Source organism: Formica exsecta, unplaced genomic scaffold, assembly GCF_003651465.1.
Source record: "Formica exsecta isolate Colony F162 unplaced genomic scaffold, ASM365146v1 scaffold26, whole genome shotgun sequence".
Lineage (NCBI taxonomy): Eukaryota > Metazoa > Arthropoda > Insecta > Hymenoptera > Formicidae > Formica > Formica exsecta.
The window spans coordinates 3,391,470-3,412,116 of NW_021849866.1; the positions used below are offsets into that span (position 1 = coordinate 3,391,470).

At 32.8% G+C, this 20,647-nt stretch overlaps 2 protein-coding genes across 4 annotated transcripts in view; one reads left to right on the plus strand and one right to left on the minus strand.

The window, feature by feature from the left end:
- Window positions 1-20,647, minus strand: part of LOC115236730 (leucine-rich repeats and immunoglobulin-like domains protein 2) — a 99,946-nt gene that overhangs the window by 35,790 nt on the left and 43,509 nt on the right. The window contains exon 2 of one of the 3 annotated variants that reach the window (XM_029809372.1): window positions 15,776-15,844. The exons of the other annotated variants lie outside the window; for them this stretch is intronic. The gene's annotated coding sequence lies outside the window, so the exon portion shown is untranslated. The remainder of the gene's footprint in view (window positions 1-15,775; window positions 15,845-20,647) is intronic. 3 annotated transcript variants of the gene reach the window in all.
- LOC115236729 (pre-piRNA 3'-exonuclease trimmer-like) overlaps window positions 1-20,647 on the plus strand; it is a 135,218-nt gene that overhangs the window by 14,137 nt on the left and 100,434 nt on the right. The gene's annotated exons all lie outside the window — the stretch shown is intronic.

The window sequence follows — 20,647 nt, forward strand, 5'->3', positions numbered from 1 at the left end:
ATATATATAATATTTTTATCAATGTTATTTATCTTGAATTGTAGGCATTTTATCATTTTGTAAATTAATTGACTTATATTTTTTAATTGGCTTGAGGCTTACTTTATTATGCTTTTGCACAAGTTGCTGTTAAGTATTTCTCATAGAGAAAATTTTGAAAATTTATTTTTTTATTTTCTATTTGATTTTATTAAAAAGAAACTCTTTGCGTAAAGATGTTTATTTTATTCTTTGGGAGATAACTCGACACTGAGCATAGAACGTTACTAATATCCACAAACGAACCATCGACCAACAGAATTCGCACATTGACAAGTTCTATGAGTAAGTTGGTCCGGATTCGATCAAATTGTACCGAGAAACTCGTGCCTCTCGGAAATCCCATGCGAATCAGAAATGTTAAATTACAATTCTCCGCACAGCTATCTCGTGCAGCTGCAGGGTTATTATGTTATAATACTTTGCATAAAAATGTGTAGTACGCGGATAATTATACTAATGTGTCAGGTTTAGACAAGATAGAAAGATATTAGCCAATGTGACTGAAATTGAGGAACACGGATTTCACAAGATTTTTTGCGAAAAGAAAAAAGAGCTTTTGTTGCCGTATTAAAAATCCTTTCCATTACATATTCGCATATTTTTTAGAAAATGTAGCATCTCAAATACTAAGGCAATACCACGTAATTCCGTAACTATGAGAGAGCAGCCGAGTATCACAGATAGTAATCTCAGTTAAGTTCCGGTCTAAAGTCTCGGGTTAAACACTTGATTACCCCAGATTTGCCGCAGGACCTACTAGCTTTGTTCCTGACACTCATATTTCATAGCAAAAGCTTATGTGGTGGGCAAAAGATTTCTTGAATTCGTGAAATCTGGTCTCTGACGTTTTCCGTGAAGGTTTAAAATATATTTATTTTTCCGAGATTACTTAAGTAATTTTTCGTCAAACTGAAGCAATGGCTATCTTAAAAGTATTGTGCAATCAAATTTAATTGTAATTAGTTTTAATTAAATTTTTATATGATTTGCAATTTTATTTGATTTGTAATTTTATGCTGTTTCTAAAGTATATTTTCTTATTAATCCATGAACTGATAAAAGCGCAAAAGTCATTTAAAAATTGTTTCCGTTATTATAAAAATTTCTAATTAATAAAAATACGCATAATGTATTAATAACAATAAATAACATTTATATCTTTCTGCATAATTATTATAATATGTGTGCACACCTTACGCAGTTATTCCCTACGGAGACGACATAATGTTCTAACTTGGAAAAGTCATAATCATATAATTGTACAGTTGCTATTTTACACGTACGTATTATTATAATTGATGCTACGGTGTAGACTCGGACTATTAAAAAAGACTCACGTGTGTTTCCGTTGGCCATAAATAATAATCAACGCCGGAACTCTCTGCAATGTTAACTAGGATTAGCGATGGTTGTTTCTCACGAGTAAAATAAAAATATTCCGGCGCAGCTTTCAATTACAATTTCCATACGCGCTTCTGGGTTTGCAATCAGTATTAGGAATATATATATATATATATATATAATTACGTACCCCAATAATTATACTGCATAATTAATTACGGATGAAATAAAATTTTCGTCGATATTGTAATTAGTACGTTACATGTTAAATATTGTTACATGCGTGAAATGCAGTGTGACTTGATATAATAAATATCAACGTTATTAATTATTGTTTACATGAACTTAAAAGTTATTTATATATTGTAAGTAAATAAAATATAGAATAAACAATCTCTCTCTTTCTTGAACAATAATTTATAATAGAATATACAGTAAAATATTATCATGTATAATATAAATTTTGTAATTCGCGGCATAATTTTTTTATAAATACAAATCATTTAACAGTCATGCAATGTTAACTAGGATTAGCGATGGTTGTTTCTCACGAGTAAAATAAAAATATTCCGGCGCAGCTTTCAATTACAATTTCCATACGCGCTTCTGGGTTTGCAATCAGTATTAGGAATATATATATATATATATATATAATTACGTACCCCAATAATTATACTGCATAATTAATTACGGATGAAATAAAATTTTCGTCGATATTGTAATTAGTACGTTACATGTTAAATATTGTTACATGCGTGAAATGCAGTGTGACTTGATATAATAAATATCAACGTTATTAATTATTGTTTACATGAACTTAAAAGTTATTTATATATTGTAAGTAAATAAAATATAGAATAAACAATCTCTCTCTTTCTTGAACAATAATTTATAATAGAATATACAGTAAAATATTATCATGTATAATATAAATTTTGTAATTCGCGGCATAATTTTTTTATAAATACAAATCATTTAACAGTCATATACATCGTAATTAGTGTACATAACATTGTGTAATAGAGCGTGGGATACTTCGCGATGTGTGAATTATTTTCGGTTGATTGTAAATGAAGGTATTGATGGACAGCGGGATTGACCGTGATTGCCACTTTAATGAAATACTCCGCAAATCACTTTAGTTAATGGCAAGTTTGTGTTTACCTCAACTAATCTTATTAGACAAGTAAAATATTTACGAGGTATTCCACCTCAAGAACCGCGCGCACCGCACTGAGACAGTGCCGTCTGCGATAATGGCACCGGAGTGGTGGAGCATTCATTAGCCGATACGTCTGGCTGCCAAAGCTGGTTCGCCGATCGCAAACTAATCGTGAGAGCAAACTGCTGTGTTTGTGGTTTCTAAAGAGAGGAGGAAGAGGAGAATTCCGCTATCATAGGATAGATGATAAGATTGATCAATGATGCTCGAATCGCATTAGACGCGTTTCTCTACAAAGAGAATTGAATCGCTTTGCTGCCAAATACCTACTATTACGGTGAGATTATTGCAGCATACACGTAATAATTGTGCATCCGAGTGAGAGATGTTTCGAATCATCCTGAGAAAATTGCTCGACGTGCAATAGGAAACTAATGTAAATATTTAAACTAACAAAAACTATTTTTTTAGACATTATTTTAAATAATATTCTATCGTACTTTGCAAAAAAATATTATATAATAGTGTGAAGCAACATTTTTCATATTTATTGACAATCATAAGAGAACATGACGGTATCGTTATCGAGAAAATGATTATACTAAATGCTCTTGTTTGCCTTAAAATGCCATATGATACTCTACGATTCGAACGTTAATCGCCGTTAGCACAAATCATTTCGTTCGAATAAGAATATGAACATGATGTATAACGGGTTAATACAATAATTTTCATTTACACAGTTATCTTGTTTGTTGCCGATTACTATGAGCGCAATGATAAAGCTGCTGTGATAATATTCGTATAATCAACATTGCATATATATAATATCACGCGGCGCGGTTAATAGCTTCATCGTAGACGTGCAATTTATGAGCTACCTTGATGAAATTTGTGCATAGAAGATAAACAAGTACTAAGTTTTTAATTATACCGAACAAGACTGTCGGGCGTTTTATGGGTACGAGCGAGATCTAACGTCTAATGAACAATGAAGCCCTTGGTCTTTTTAACAAATTTCTCTCAGCAAGATCGAGGGCTTTCAATTTAAGTAATGCAAATATTCTAAAAAGTGTAAAAAAATTAAAGAGAAAGAGAGGGACTAGAGAGAATGTAAATTATAATTTCAATTACATTTTATGTAACTCCTCGTATTTATCTTCGGAAAGCTTTGTAAGCCATAACGATTTCCGATAGCGAACCTGGCATAGAATGTTCAGGTGTGACACGAATGCCGCTCAAGTTTTATTCGCCGCACTGGAGCATCTCTGGTTCGGTTGAAATGTGACTAGAATTACGTGTCACGATTTTTACAACAGCGACGGCGAGGCTATTGCCGCGGCAGGGAAGAAAATCTCTTCAGTAATATACGCGCGAATAACGGTTTTGCAATATTCTGTATAGCCGTGTACAATATTCTTTCAATGACAATTCTATGAAAAAGTTTTCGTTAACGAAGCTGAAAAAACCGGTTTTAGTCATTCTAATCTATATTATTTTGGAATGAATAAATCTTTTATGAAATAATTTATTAATTCTCAATATCAAGTGCACATATATTCAGATATTAAAAAAATTAAGAATTTTAATTAAAATTTACTTGAAATTACATAAAGAATGCACATTTTTGTATTTATTAATTCTGAAAAAATTATTTTTTGGAAGAATTTTTATTTTTAGTTGCAAATCATTTAAACATTTTATAATATTTATGCTTTGTCGATAAAAATTTGCCTATTGTCTTGCCTGAAGAAATTTAATGACACTTTTGTTACGGAATATTTGATTTTTGAATTATTTAAAAGAATTGTAGCTGAAAGAAAATACGATTGTTTTGACATGTTTTTTATGCATCTGACGTATTGACTTGCTCTTTTTAGCAAGCGACCATTTTAATTATTGCAAACAGCAATCCACCGATGGTCAAATGTCGCTTATAGTTTACATCGCACGTAAAATAATTGAATTAAATGCACGATATCTATCGATACAAGTGATGCGTTAAATCGTTTGCGATATAGTTCAAAAATAGCCGATTATCCTAATTGCCTCTTTCCAGCATTGATTTCCACGATGGCAGCGTGTGTCCCAACGCGAAAATTAATTTCTAGGGCTAAATATATACTAGTGATTTTCACATTTGAGAACGACTGCACTAATTCCATAATGATGAATGCTCGTGCAAAATAGAAAGAGATAGAAACATGCCCAGCGGCTGTTGAAGTACAGCCGGTGGCTAGTCACGCTTCATAGTAATTAGAAATCGATACGCCGTTATGTTTTTTTCTATTGCTCACGACGAGCTGGGAATAAGTAATGACGCATATGCAAATTCTGTAATTTTTTAAATAGCTCCTTTATCGGGTAAATGGGCATTAATCAAAAAATGAAAAAGTATGAAATTATCTTGCATCTCCTCGCTTTTTCCTATGAAACGAAAACTAAAATTTTCTAAATAAAGAACAAATGCGGAGAAACAAAAAACACAATTAACGCCAATATCTGTGTAAAAAAATGCGCTTGAAAAATGATGATTACACAAGAATTTATTTTATAGGATGACATAAAATCCGGGTTTTTAACTTTTTAATTTATTTTCAAGTTATTTGTAGAAAAGATACTATGTTACGTGATACTGATGGATTCGATCTAATTTTACAGAGCAATAAAATGAATGCAGAAATAATGTCACATTTTCCCTTCTCAGCGTATTATTATATGTTGATAATATATATGATGCTCTTGCGTAGAACGACTTGGTTAAAGCCATTTCGTTGTTTCTACATTGGGATAAGATGCAATAAACTGGCGGAATTGTCTCGGTTGACGCGGATCTCGTCACGTCTAGCATCAACATCAGCATCAGTATCACGTAGCAACGTGTCGCAAGGTAGCATGGTAGCTGCCATTTAACGCAGCAAAGCCGACGTAGTTAGGAAACGATACGTGTCACGAGATATCGAGCGCAATTAAGGAGAAATGATTGTGCTCGTATATATATAATAGCTGTGTGATCCGTATAGATGGAGTATTCTCGTAAAGATTTAATCGGAGTTAAATCGGGTTTTAAGACGGGTATTACTACATTTGCGAAAGAGTAACGCTCGAATAACGTTCCGAAAAATCTTTAAATTCTATCGAGCAATCAAATTCGAACAAACTTCGCGTAGTATACCAGTATCGATCGCGAGCGTTACAATGTCGATGATGAGCGTCTTCAAAATTCGAGGAAAATTACACGTCGTAACATATGCATTAAGGTTAATGGTAAGTACAGACGTTACACACGCGAGCTAAAATCACAATAGCAGTTCTCGCCTACCATTTTAATAACATTATTTGACGACTTTGGAGTCGGCATATTTTTTAGCGAAAACTTTAATAAGAATTCATTCATCACACACAACTATCCAACTTCCAATATTAGACATCTTAGCATTTTAGCTTCAAATAAAAATTTTCTTAAAATATTTATTGCAATATATTATTAAATATATGTGTGTAAAAAAAAATATTAAGTTAGACAGTCTTCAAAATTGTTGCTGTGGAAAATTCGGCTTATTGTTAGTAAAATACAATAATGATGGGATATGTTTCTGACGTGACGATGATGAATGTGAATCTCACCCCTAAATATGCAAAATAGCAACAGAAGAGCTTACGAAATTTTTCCGAACGAATAGAGAAACGTCTGCTCTAAATGATGAATTATCAGAAGTACTCGGATTTTATGTGCAAAAAGAAAATTAATATACTCGCATCGTTGGCCGACGCGAGGCAACGTTACGGGCGTTACATCGTGAGGTCAATGAAACTTTACGAACAAAAGCCCGTTGAATATAACTGAGATGTAAGCCAGGTTGAATCCCGCGGGAACAACCGAGCTTTACCCGTTGAAGACGTAAAATGTTCTAAAATGAAGCAGCTGCTGTATTCCTACATTTATGCCTCGTTCCCCGCGTTCTTCTACTTACGGTGGTCACGTAGCTGAATCCTCCCAGACGAATATGGTGGGGGAAGGGGGAGGAAAGGGAATTAACTGCTTGATTATATTCTCGGATATAATTAATCCATTTATGCCTTGCTCACGTGACCCAGAAGCAAAATGTGGCATCCTCCCGAGAGTGTAGAGAAATTAGTTCTATATATGTATAGTTTAGAGATTATATGTATAGTCTTTTGCCTCTCGAGTTGAAATCAATAAATTCTCTTTTTGCAATTATCCAAATATAGAGCAAAAATGTATAAATTTGTTTGCATTTATTCTGAGAATATTTTTTAATTATTGCAAAAAGAATGAGATGGATTATTCGCTGATAATATTTTAATCACTTTTCGCATTCTGTGCATAAATTCAGTTGTGCTTTATATATAATCTTTAATTGCACGCGACTACAATTTTTCATGCGGATGATCTAATATGTAGAATGATAAAAAGAAGCAAGTCTTTCTCTTCTCTCTTCCTTTTTTCTTTAGATTTGAACGTTGACGCCCAAATTTGATCAACTCGCAAAATTTGAAACAACTTGCAAAAATTTTGTGCAAAAAACTCACTATATAATACATTTTATATCTTATAACTATTCTTACTGCATGAAAATCTGATGTGCAGTTTTTTACGGCACATGAGACGCTATTCTACATGAATTTGACACAGAATAGTTACTCCCTCACGTTCTATAAAAATTAGGCCAATATAATGTACGATGTTTTTGGAATACAAAATTCTCGTTCCATGATAATATTCGCGGACGAAAGGTCATGTGGTGATTTTAAAAAAGAGTCGCCGCGTGCCTCCAGTCAAATCTAGTTTGCAAGTTTGCGTGTTTGACAGAACGTCACGCGTATTTTCATCGGCCATGTACTAAGGCTATTTTTTCGCTGGTACATATCATTTCAATAAAGCCATAAACTGTCTCGCTAAGGCATACTTTTTTCGCGCTTTTGCAACCTGTTAAATATTTAAGTAGGCATCGCGTGCGATGCTCATACACAGGTAGCGAGACTGACAAGACCTTTCCCGGGCAACGCAAATTGAGCCCCCGAGGGTGTCGTCGAGGCGAAAATTGGAGAGCGCGAGTGAAGATGGTTCTTCATCTTGGAAATATACACTTAGTGGGACCGACTGTAATTTCTCTGACTTTGTTATCGCAGCAAAAACAAAATAGCGGAACGCGCCGAGAGCGATTAGCTATCTTATTACATCGGTCATCTCTAGTTATTTCGTGCAAGTTAAGCGGTTTTCGCCATTTTCTACGTCGGATAAACATGTTATTACGCGAATAACATTCCTGAACTGTCGACGGTCTGATTCCTTCCTCGAGGCAGTCAGAGATTATCGCGCTTTCTTGTGCATCTGCATATTCCGGGCACGTGTCACAAATGTTAAAGGAAACTTCACAAAGAGGAAATCGTTGACTGTAATGCGCTTCTCCGGACACGTGTACGTTGTTACATTGAGATGATGCTGAAATGAGAATGGAGTCTCTTACAACTGGAATTTCAAATATTTAATTTTCTCGCATTTATCATGTTTTTAATGAGTTTCGTCTATCTATCAATTCCACAAGAAAAACGACTCGCAAAATTAAACCGTAATATTGCAATTACCATTCAAAATATATGTGAAGCTTTTAAATATATTCGAACTCTCATCAAATTTTTCGATTGTGTTAAATGAGTTTCGCAAAAAAGAGATGATATAATAAAGAGTTTTATATGTTAACATCTGTTATATCTGTATTAAAAGCTTTTTCACATTTGTATTGTAATATTTTTATTTTACCGTAGCTTGGTAAAAGTTAAATATGCTTTGCTTGAATAATTATATTTTTGTTTTCGATACTTTAAAAATTTTAGAGAATGTAAATAAAGCGATGCACGCAATGCACAGAAGGCAGTTTTACAATGTATTATGTAAAGCGCGGACGAGAAATTGAGGCACGCGCAATCATCTGGCATGTAGAACCGTAAGAAAACTTTTTAATTAACACTACGTGTGACATTATTTATCCCGCCGGATCCAGGAGGGCCCTTATACGACTTTATCACATTATATACAGGCGTAGAGCTAATACGGCGCATGCGTCTCGGTCAAATGAGGATTCATTTCCGCCTCAATTATCTGAATAATAGAACATGCGCGATATGAGTTACGTCCGGTCTGCTATAATTGCGGCGCAAATATTCTATCTTTCTCTCGGAACATCGCTAATAGTGCTGTTTATAATTCGGCCGCGCCAAGATATTGATCGATATTATGTTGATGTGCACTTTTTGCTTTCGTTGCAATTTCAGTACACAATTACCACGGCGGAGCTTGCATAGGGGGACAAAAAACTGTTTGGTCGTATCCCGCTCCGTTTTAATACCGCGGCATCTTTCCCGCTATAATTATTATATATTGTCCTCCTTTTTCATTTACACAGAGACTGCTTAGACTGAATATTTTATTTCAAAAGATGTCTCTACAAATATGAATATTTCGGCAAATTTGCTATCGATTTTTTATACTGAGAAATTATTTGTCACTCTTTGCCTCAATTAAGCTTTGAATTAAAAATCAATGATTAGATTAAAATGTAATGACGAATTTGTTAATAAATATTGTTGTATTGCTCATTTGATCTAAATTGGTTGCGAAACACTCTGCATCACTCGAGAGATTGGAACAGTTTCTCATCTAGAGTGGATTATTCTTTTGTGGAGAACTCGGCGAATATAAACTTCCTTCTCGCTTCTATCCTTAATCGCTTAGGCATTCGCATTCTTCTACAAATTGCGAGAGCCGGGAAATAAATATCAGCTTACGTCCGCGCGACTATCGTGAGATTGCTCGTTGTGTCCGTGAAATGTATCAGTGTTGGTGTCTCGGGTTGGTTTCATTTTCGGATTAGTTTTAAAGTGCATCGCGTGCATGGTGAAAGTGCGATCGAGAAAGAGAGAAGAACGGAGATAAAGGTGGGTCGTGTCGCGGTGTGAAATGCGCGGGGAAGAGGAATAAAAATTGTGAAATCGCCACCGCAACGAAGATACGTAGTATCGTTCCGCGGATTAAAAAGCATTCGTGCTTTTTCATACGCCGCTATCTGCGTGCGACAATAAACGATGAAATATGCAGCTCAGCATGGTTCTCTAAAACACGGCCTGCACACTATGCTAAATTATCCAGGTGTGGATCGCGTTTCCCGCGCGCACGACAACCAGTCACGTGCGAGATCGATATGAATGTTTTTTTTTCCCTCTTTTTTTTTTTTTAGACCGCTTCGTGTGTAAACTGTGAAAGATTTTTTTCCAGGGGACTGGCTGCTCCAACAGGATGATTTATATGGATGATCCGATTCGTGGTTTAATGTTTCAAGAAAGCTGTTCATGTTAAAAATCGGCACGTTTGCGTTAATTTCGTGACGAGAAAATTTATAGGGGAGAATATTCTAAGTATCGTGCAGTTTTTGAAATAGATTGAATTTTTTAAATAATTGTAGACAATTTTAATTAACGAAAATTTTTTTTGAACGCTATTTTACTTTACAAAATTTTTATTTTTATTAAATCTTTTTTTTTTTTTAATTAATTAAATTATCTGATTTATTTTAATAAAAAGTTAACGAGGAAATTTGATATCTACAGCATATTAGCTGTATCACATCCATATCCACATTGCCCACAGAGCAGATAACAGCGCATGAAAAGTTGAAACTCGATTGTGTATCTAGCTGCAAAAATAGACACTCAAGTGCGTAGTGTACCTGGCTACCTACATAGGGGCTATATAACATTGCACGTGAGACTCGTGTGCTTTCTCGATGGCTCTTTTATTTACTCGTTTTCATCACCGATATATTGCAATATTGCGGGAACGACAAGTTTTGTCGGCGAAAGGGCTCTCGCGAGAACAAAACTCGGTAGAAACGCGAAGAGTTGTGTTGATAGGAAATCGCTGACGTGGAGAATATCCGGTTTATATGTTAACCTCTGGAAATTTTGCGTCTGAAAAAGCAAAATGTTCGAGTCAAGATATAGAAATATTAAATATTTTTGCTAACAAGGGTCACTATTTGACATTATGTACAATTATGCGACAGGGCCCTTAAATAGAAACCACATTTCTGTCTGTATGAATATTATTTATCTTTCTTTGTATAGATAAAACGATTAAAATATTTTGCTAAATTAAGGAAGATGAAAGTATCTTTGCCATTGCGTTATTCGAAAGGAAGCTACGGCGACCTTTTCCTTTGAGAATAGAGATTGAATCTCCGCCGCTTTTCATATTCAAACATTATTATCGTTTATTATATCTCGCGTTTATTTACTCTTCAGATTTCCTTTATAAGCACGACGAATATTTTTCTTTCAACAATTTTATTACTACAGCGCATTTCAATTTGTAACAATTTTACAGTAAACGAATCAATGTGAAATCACAATTACATACATAAATTTATAATAAATCGCAGATATGTGTACATTTTGATTTTTTTTGAACGTTTTATAAAATTTCGTGTAACATTAGCGTAATCGTATTTGCGTTGGCACTTGGTGGTAGAATACATCGCGGAAATTTAAATTACCGTCTTGGATTTATGTTAATCCGTCTCTACACTGCTGGCTCGGAGTAAGACTCGTACTGCGTCCTAATTAGTCTAAAATTGACTGCCACGACATACATGCAGTGTAGTAATCTGGCAATAATGCGCCTGCTTAATGGGCTCGTTTCGGATCCATTTTGAGCAAATATTACCTCCAGATAATCTCGTTGCACCGATATTAACTTGAGAGAGAACGTAAAGTGCTCGAATAGAAAAAGAGAACTGATTAAATGGATTAAAGACAAATAGAATTAAAGGGCTTTTTTCTCGATCGATGGTATATTTCGTTTGTCACCGACGATAAATACGTTAACTCAATATCAAAAGGTTTTTAGCCTCGTAGATGTAGAACAATGAACTTTAAAGTTCTCCGTTTATCGTATAATTCTTTACAATAATTTCTAATCTTTAACAAGTTATTCATTTATAATAAAATTTTATTATTATAGCTAATAACTATAACATAGGGCAAGTATATTTTCATAATTTTGAAGAAGAAAGAAAATATATATAGAAAATATTTCTTATTAAAGAATGTAAAAAATATGACTAAATAGAAAGAGATCCGTATTAAGAGTTATCCGTCGTATGATATATAAAGCACATTCTATGAATATGCATCCGATTAATGTAATGAAATAATTATCGATAATTATGCATAAAATATAGCTATACAGGCTTTAATTAAATGTCAATGACATATTATATTATTTATTAAATAATCGTGTAAGGTTTAATTATAGATAGCCTGCAGCTTCATTTCCGGATCTTTATGGTAATCAATTTAATTTTTGACATATTTTTCACGCGGGGAGAAGGGTCGAGTGCACAGAATTGTGTATTAAACTTTCAATCCAATCACTCTGCATGAATAAGTCGACATGCGTGTTTAATTATTTTCCTCTTGCATGAAGTTGTATCTGCTCGCAATGACATCAATATATAGCATGACGGATAGATTAATATTGTTGCAAAGGCACAGGACGATTAAAAAATTTTTGTAGAATATGTTTGCAATGTTAGATATCCCGCGAGATATTTCAACAAACAATACGACTTTGTCACAAAAGAAAGATTGATTCGATTTTCCGCGATGTACTATTCTGCTTAGAAATTTAGTTACTCCACGACTCTTTAAAAGATCTACTTTCTGCAACTTGAATCACTTTATAGGTAGCACTTCGTAGTATATATCTTGTGCATGGTTTGTGATATTTATGCAACACGTAATATATTGCCAGCAAACAATGCGAATATTTCTATAAACGCAACAAATACGCGACACGTGTTAAACGAATTTCAATTTAGTTACGATCATTCTTTTTGCGAACTTTTGTTTTAAAGACGTGCCGATAATATAAAACGCTTTGTGAAATAAATTAATAAATTTACTTACACACACAAAACAATGCGCCGCTTCTTCATTATTCGTTAAACTATTAATAAAAGGCTATGTTAATTAACCCCTCGTCAATAATAATAATAATGATAATAATAAAGCCATTAGTGACATTGGGATTATGTGGAAGAAAAGATTATTATTATCAATCAATATTTATTCATTTTAACCGTAAGAAAGAAAGATTCTTATATTATTTTTATTATTTCTTGTAATAATTAGAGAGAGACGTTAAAATAATTTTGAAAATGATATTGAAAGATTAAAGAAAGATACAAATATTTAATATTTATCATTTATTAAATGCTTTTTGATACTTGAAAAATATTTTTTTTACTAAAGCTATTTTTATTTCTAGACAATTTTTCTACAAATCTTGACGAGCAAGGAAAATGATTACAATTTATAGAAACGATCGATACACATTGAAATACCGGATAATATTAGTAGATAATAGATCGGTCTACATATAATGCGGCATTGCATAAGACGTATTTTGCGCGTATGTAGATTCCTTTCAGCGATATGATCTTCGGGTAATTCGCAGAACACGCTGTTCATCCATTAATTTTACCGCGTGTACTCGATAAAGCTCTAACTCTGCGGAATATATTCCGCGTCACTTCGGGTATATACACTTGGGAGGGCCGGAGCAAAATCAGAGAGTTGCAACACGCGTATTCCGACGGGTTTGCTCGAACAAATGCAATTGTAATAAAATCTGTGCGACGCTCGACAGCGCAACGAACTCGCTTCCAATGATTGTTTCTAGAATTTCATTCATTACGTATGACAGCATCGTTATCGTCTGCCAATACGCGATATCAAAGTACACGTGTTCGATGTTCCACGGTAATTCCTCTCAGTTCGATCAACATTAATTAATTAACAGGGCGTTTAACGTGAAATCACATTACACGCTTTGAATGTACAAGATCTATCCCCAGTGTATTTTGCAATGAACGCAGTTTCATAGACAGCGATTTATCGTGCTTTCCATGTGTATATTACGTATGATATTTCATCCGTAATAAATAACTAATTATGGCGCGATAAATAATTTTTCATATTTATCAAAGTCTATGTACAAGAGAGAGAGAGAAAAAAAATTATAAGCAAGACAATGTTCGATTTTATATAAAATTTCCAATATCAGTTGGCGAAAGAATTTTGCTTGATTTCCTTTTTTTTATGTTCGATGCCACCGGAATAAGAAAAAGCTTCTCTCGGTGTGTTAGTAAGCGAAATTAAATTTTTTCAAAAGCGACACGCGTAGATAAGAGAATTGCAGTAATGCATGTGTATTTGTGTATATAAATCTTTTGCATAAACAGCGTTTGCATCACAAGCGCTGGTTTAATATGCATATATATGCATACAATTGCGCTTTTGTTATTCTTTGGACATTCTCGTTCTTATTGCGATTCTAAAATATGCATTCTGACTATGATTTTTACGATTCACCAAGCGCCACTTTTATCAGAAAAGTTACATTAAGTTTGCGTTTATTATCTTTTTTCCACGTCGAATTAAATTATTGAGTTATTGCAAATAACAAGCCAATGCAATTTCGAATTGTTATATATAGAAATATAAAGGATAATTGAAATAAATGTTTTAATTATTATATTTGAAGATTATCAGAATAGAGTACAAAAAAACATTATCTATTGTTGAAAATAATTAATAGAATAATTGAGAGTGAAGCAATTCTAAAACGATACAAAAGATCGGAAAAATAAAGAAGTTATAGAACTAAATTAGTTAGCAAAGTTAGTCAGTTAATTTTCTTTATATCTCTTTTTACGTCGATTAAAATGGTATTCACATATATGCCATAAAGCTCTACAAAATTGTGTCGCTCTCATTTTATCCTAAAAGAGCTTCAAATATTCTTTTATTATTTCCGTCGTTTTATTTTTTTCGCAAGCAATATCTATTGGTTGCTGCAAGCTAATCAAAATTCACGAGACAGAAAATTAATGATTGCTTTCAAATCGCATTAAACTTAACTGTCTAAAGAGTTTTGCAGATAATTTTTCGGCGCTACGTTTGTGTTCTTTTTTTCCACTATGTATCTCTCTAGAATTTCACTTTATGTCTCTCAAGTTTTTCGACCATGAAACTCTATTCGTCTGCCAACAAATAAAAACATGCGCAGAACGTCATTCTAGACGATTTTGTGAGGATTTCATTTTCTAGTTCACCGGACCGATACCTTTGACCATTCTTATTGTGTAGTCGTATTTTGCTAACCCTTCAAATCGTATTCTTGATATAGACGGCGAGGAACGGAAGGAAGAAGCACGTATGTACATAATAGGAAGCATGCTTTGCATTGTACGCTTCTAGTTTGAATTATCGCGAGTGTTGAACAAATATTTGATTATGATGCAGATAATCGCGTATAGGTGTATACGTTAGGTATATATAGTTTTCTTTGCAATAACTTGTATCACTGCAAAATGTTAACACTTTTTTTTTTTAATGATTCTTTCATTTACATTTCCGCTAATTATTTCACTACTCATTTATTAACACAAATAAAATTTATGACACACAGAAACCGCGCCCTTTGTCACGCGTCGCAACCGTAATATTTTCATTATGGGTAAAACATGCGTTGAAATACATTTATATGTTGTTTTTTTCAAATTAGATTTAATGTATCGATGTAAAATAATATATAAAAATCGCTTTACTGTTTAAAAAATTTTTTTTTGTTTTCTTTTTTTTTGTCGATACAATTCTCAAAAAATAGAATTACATGCGTATACAAAACAAAAATCGATATTTTTAAGATAAAAGAACAGACACTTGTGATAATATATTTAAAAAATCATAAAATTAAAAAAATATGTGGCTTTATATAATTTTTACAAACAGACAAATTTGTAACAGAAAACGTCCGATCGTAAAGAGAGATATATTTATATTATTATTATCTGCAATATCATCTGCAAATTCAAAGATAAAAAATTACAAAAATTAAATCTTTTTTGAGCATTTGATCCGCGCGTGTAATCTTACAAAAAATTATTTTTAATATAGTTTACAGAGCATATTATTTCGTTAAAGCGTATTATAATAAATCTTTGGATCAATGTTTCTATATATTACATTTTTTTTTATAGATGTATGTTAAGCAAAGCATACTATATTGTATATCGCAATAACGTGTTTGTCTCATTTATATTTGCGATCGCGTATTATTTTATCAGTGGCGAAATATTTACTCACCGGATATTGCGAACGTTTTTCGTTTAATGGAATTCTGCCAGTTGAGCTTACATTCTGTACGGTACGTACCTGCAATGAAAAAGATTGCGGGAATGGAACCAATAAACATACAATACAACAATACAACAATACAACGTGCATTAATTTGGAACGTCAATTAAAAACTCGTGTCATAAAAAGAAATACAATACAACCTCACATTGCATCGAGAAATGTTCTATAAAGCTGACATTGGAAGAAATATTTTGAAATAACTATTTGAGAGAATATTATCACAAACATGTCATACATATGTGGGAAATATCTCTACATAATTTATATTTATTTTTTTAATTCAGTTTTTTTAAATTTTAAATAGTTGATATCTCGAATTTGTATTATTGTTGAATTTTATTTAAAAAAGTAACGTATATCTTTGCATGTTTTACACGTGATGAAAAAATTACAGTTATAATATTCAATAAAGAGTGGGATTATTAAAATTTCTATTGTCACTCACATAGACGGTGAGAATTACAAATAATATAGAAAGTATATTATTACAAATCATAATCAAGTACTAAGTTTAGTACTTGACTACTATGTACTATCTACTATGTATTAAGAGAAGAATATAAACTAGTAAAAATTTATAGAATTGGATCAATTATATTACTCGCTAGAGCATATCAAAAGTGCTGTTCGTACAAGTGTCGTCGTTGATTCAGCGCAAATACTGAAGTGTGGAAATTTCCTGACTTCCTCGAGCAATGTACATGAAATTTCAATGATTGACGGGGCATAGATATTCTCGCCGAGGTTCGCTTTGGCTGATTATTATTGGCGGGACTCGTGTTTCATGGTGATGAATACTCGCCGCACTCGCTCTAGTCTACGCAATTATAGTTTGGCACGAGCCGCAATGTGATGTAAATTGCATGTCGCCACATAATCGAGAATACAATGTCGCATATTTAGGGACAGAGAAATCATATGGAGCATGTTTTATGAAGCATACAAAACATAGCGATACGTGCGCGAATTGCCCCAAGATTTTTAGATTTTGCTTTAAAACTCGGAACATTAAAATGAACTCCGAACATTAATATCATATGTAATTATGAAAAATTCATCATAATCATGTAACATGAAAAAAGCTTTTGTGAAAAATAGGTATTATTAAGGAATATTAATTGTTTTATGCATTTTAATAGACATTCTACTATATGGAATATTTATATATAGACATAGAGATTTTTCTATCTAAACATATTTTTTCTCTGAAAAATAAATGCGGTGCAAGCGTATCACATGCTATCGAGGTATTTTTCACAAGAAAACATCAAAAGGTAAATAAAAACGTATCATTGGAAAAATATAATGTAAAGTAAAAAACTGATGCATAAAAGGTAAGAAACTCGCGCGCGCGAATGTCCCACATTAAACTCATCCCTCTGCAAATATTTGTTGAAGCGACATAGATGGAGGTGCAGATTTTAATGAACACCTGGCAAACGACGTGGCGTTTGTGTTGACAACGATCTTGGTTTTCCTAGTTATGCTTTCCGAGCACGCTTGGCTTGATTGTATATTGACGTTCGCCTTTGAACACGCCAACGATGTTTTAATTCGAAGGCGGATGTTGAATGTCTCGCCAAAAGCAAGGAAATCGTCGTTGTATGAACCGAGATCAACAAATGTAAACACACAGATGCTTTATTTCTCGCCCGAAGTGTCAATACCTTATTTCGAATTGTTTGCGAAGTAGACATTGTTAGATGGATCTTGCAAATGTAATTTTATGAAATAGAACGTTCTCGTTCCGTAAGAATTGTCATTGTTGCATTGATACGTGTCTCTTATTTCGGTGGAAAATAGATTTCCTTATGTATATATCTTTCCGGGGACTATTTCTTTGTTTGTTATATATACAGTCTTTTTTTATTAATATAATATATTTTTTTATAAATATATTTCTCTATCGCTTTCTTTCTCTTTCTTTCTTTCTTTTTTTTTTAATATATTAGAGACCATTCAATTTTCAATTTATTACCAGTAGTAAAAAATACACATCTCGAGATCGTTTATCATGTATCAGGAAATAAAAATTATGCATGAGAACCGCTATAATTGAAACATTTCCTTTAACAAAGATTAACGCATTTACTATTTATATAAAATTATGGTTTATTTTTGCAATTACAGATAAAACACAACGTAATTAAAATCTACTTTTACATCTCTAGCGTTTTACATATTATCACGTTTACACTTTAATACCGCTTGCCTGAAGCGTGGAATTTTTTGTTAAGCTTTTACGTGTTGAACGTCACGATTCTAATTATTCGTACATCACGGAGAAAAAATGGAGAAAAAATATTATAGTGAAAATTACAATATAATTTTTGTAATCGTATAATATACGAACATATAAGAGAAATCCCGATATATTTTTTCTATACGTATTTATATTATACAAAAAAATGTAATTATTTAAATATTTTGATGCACAAATAAATACATAATCGTTAACAAACAATAAAACAAAAGTATATGTTTCACAATTTTTATAGTAATAAATATCTTAATGTAGTTATATTCTGACTTTACAAGAAATGTTGTAAAAGGGAATGTATTTTCCATATAATTTGTACTGTAAAATTTTTTCCTTGCACCGCGGTAAAAATATACTGGAATGTACTCTCTTGACCTAATTCTGCATCAGAATATTCAGATCAAAGCAAAGAATCTATGAAGGCTTTAAAGAATGTTCTCCTCGTCGATTGATTCCACCTTTGAAGTTTTGTGAGTAAGTAAATTCAATTCAGGTACGCTTTATTTTTGCAATGCGCAATATGAATATTTTCTTTTTCTACAAAGTAGACATTTCTAAAAGACACAGATATACAATTTTTTGCTTATATATATATATATATTTAGAATAAAAATATTTATTTAATATTTCTGTAACGCGTTTACGCTTTAATTGCCGTGAGCATATGTATGGTGTAAAAGCGGGAAATCTGCGTGTGATAAATGTCTTGAATAGCCGCACTCTAAATGTAGTTTCCGCCCGCGCTCCATGCACAGACGACGTATATATATATGTATATTGCTGTATGTAAAATTATTACTTCACATTATTCGCTGTAAATAATGCCGCACCAATATGAGCAAAAGCAACTACACCGTATATATTTTACAAAATTGTGAACAACAACACAGAAATGTATTTTTTGGTACAGCGGTATTTCAATCAGCATATTTTAAAACATATCAATGATCAACGATATTGTTTCTTTTTGTAAATCTTTCTCTGTCTCTTTTTCTATTTCAGAATTTTAAATTTGCTTTGCTTGTATCTTTGTATATAATGTATGCAGGAAACGACAAAAAGTTATGAATACAAAAAGACAAATATTATATATACATATATGTATGTATGTCTGTGTAATTAAGAAGAAGAAACGATAAGAATTTTAAATATGTAAATTTTGTCTCTGTACCACATACGTTGTGTTGGATGGACTGCACGAAAATCTCGTTATAAGATGAATATTATACAAAAAGCTTATACCTCTATATCGAGCAATCGATAATCTCTTTTTTAATTAATTGACGGATTGATGGTTCTCTCCCATATATTTATATTTAAATAAAAATATACATAAGATGTTGGATATATTAACAAAAATATTTACAAAGTTATGATAATATTAGCAAATACCAACATAAAATACGCGTTTGAATCGATAAAATACTCAATTGAAATCGTAGAATATGCATGAAATGAATTCCAAGAATCCTTATCAACCATGACTGATCATTTTAAAAAAGACAGAAGATTGATGCGGGTAGTGTTTGATAGCTCGGATTTAAAGGTAATTCGTAACAATCAGACTCCGGTCTGATGATTGGGAAGAGCGACAGATCGGATTCGAAGGTTTTTACAACGGAGGTGTGGTACCGTTACCATAAAGGGGTTACATATCGAAACGAGACGTACGGCACACCTGTAGCACTGTAACCTTTCGCCCTCGTATTCGTTCTTTGCGCTCTCCTTGAGATCGACAGTACCATCACGTACCTATAGAAAAACGTGCTCGCTGAAACCGCAGTTGGATCCGAAGGAGTCAGCTTTTACAGAGCACGGGTCAACCTTGGAGTTCTAGTAGTAGTACGTGTTTTAGATAGAATGCACATAGAAATCATACGGACGGTCTCGCCTTGGTTCCGGCTGTAAAGAGAGGAATACTCGCTCGTGCAGATAAATCTGGTCGGTAATATTGGATAACGTGTGTTGCGTCCAAGTGTGATCTGTCCTCGACTATCGATTGAATGAAAAAAATAGTACGTGCAGACCTGTTTTTGACATGAGTCATATAAGTTGAAAAGTGATAATAACGCAATAATTTTTAATCGATTTTAAATGCATCGGACACATGAATATTTACGCTCTACGAAAAGACATATTTTTCCATTATTTGGTATTCTTGAATCTCTTATATCGACAAAACTCGGTACTTTATTCGATATTAAATAAATTTTGCGCTTTCAAATTTAATAAATATATGATCTATGTAATCATGTACGTATATGCATAAATAACATTAATAAATAAAAAGCAGTCTAAATACTTATAACTATATAAGAGATTTAATAATTTCAAAATATATTTCCATCGCTCATGTCAGTATTATCTAAGAAAGTTACTTCACGGATTTCAGTCACTGCGAGAAAGTTGCAAAAAACCGCGGTTATGATTGGTCTTAGTAACTTTATTTAATTTTACGTTTTAAAAGACAGCTTATGAAAAATAAGTCGATTTTGCTGCTGCTGGTTACGCGGAGAAAAGTCTTTTCGCGAATATCAAAAGAGAATGCCTTCTGAGAT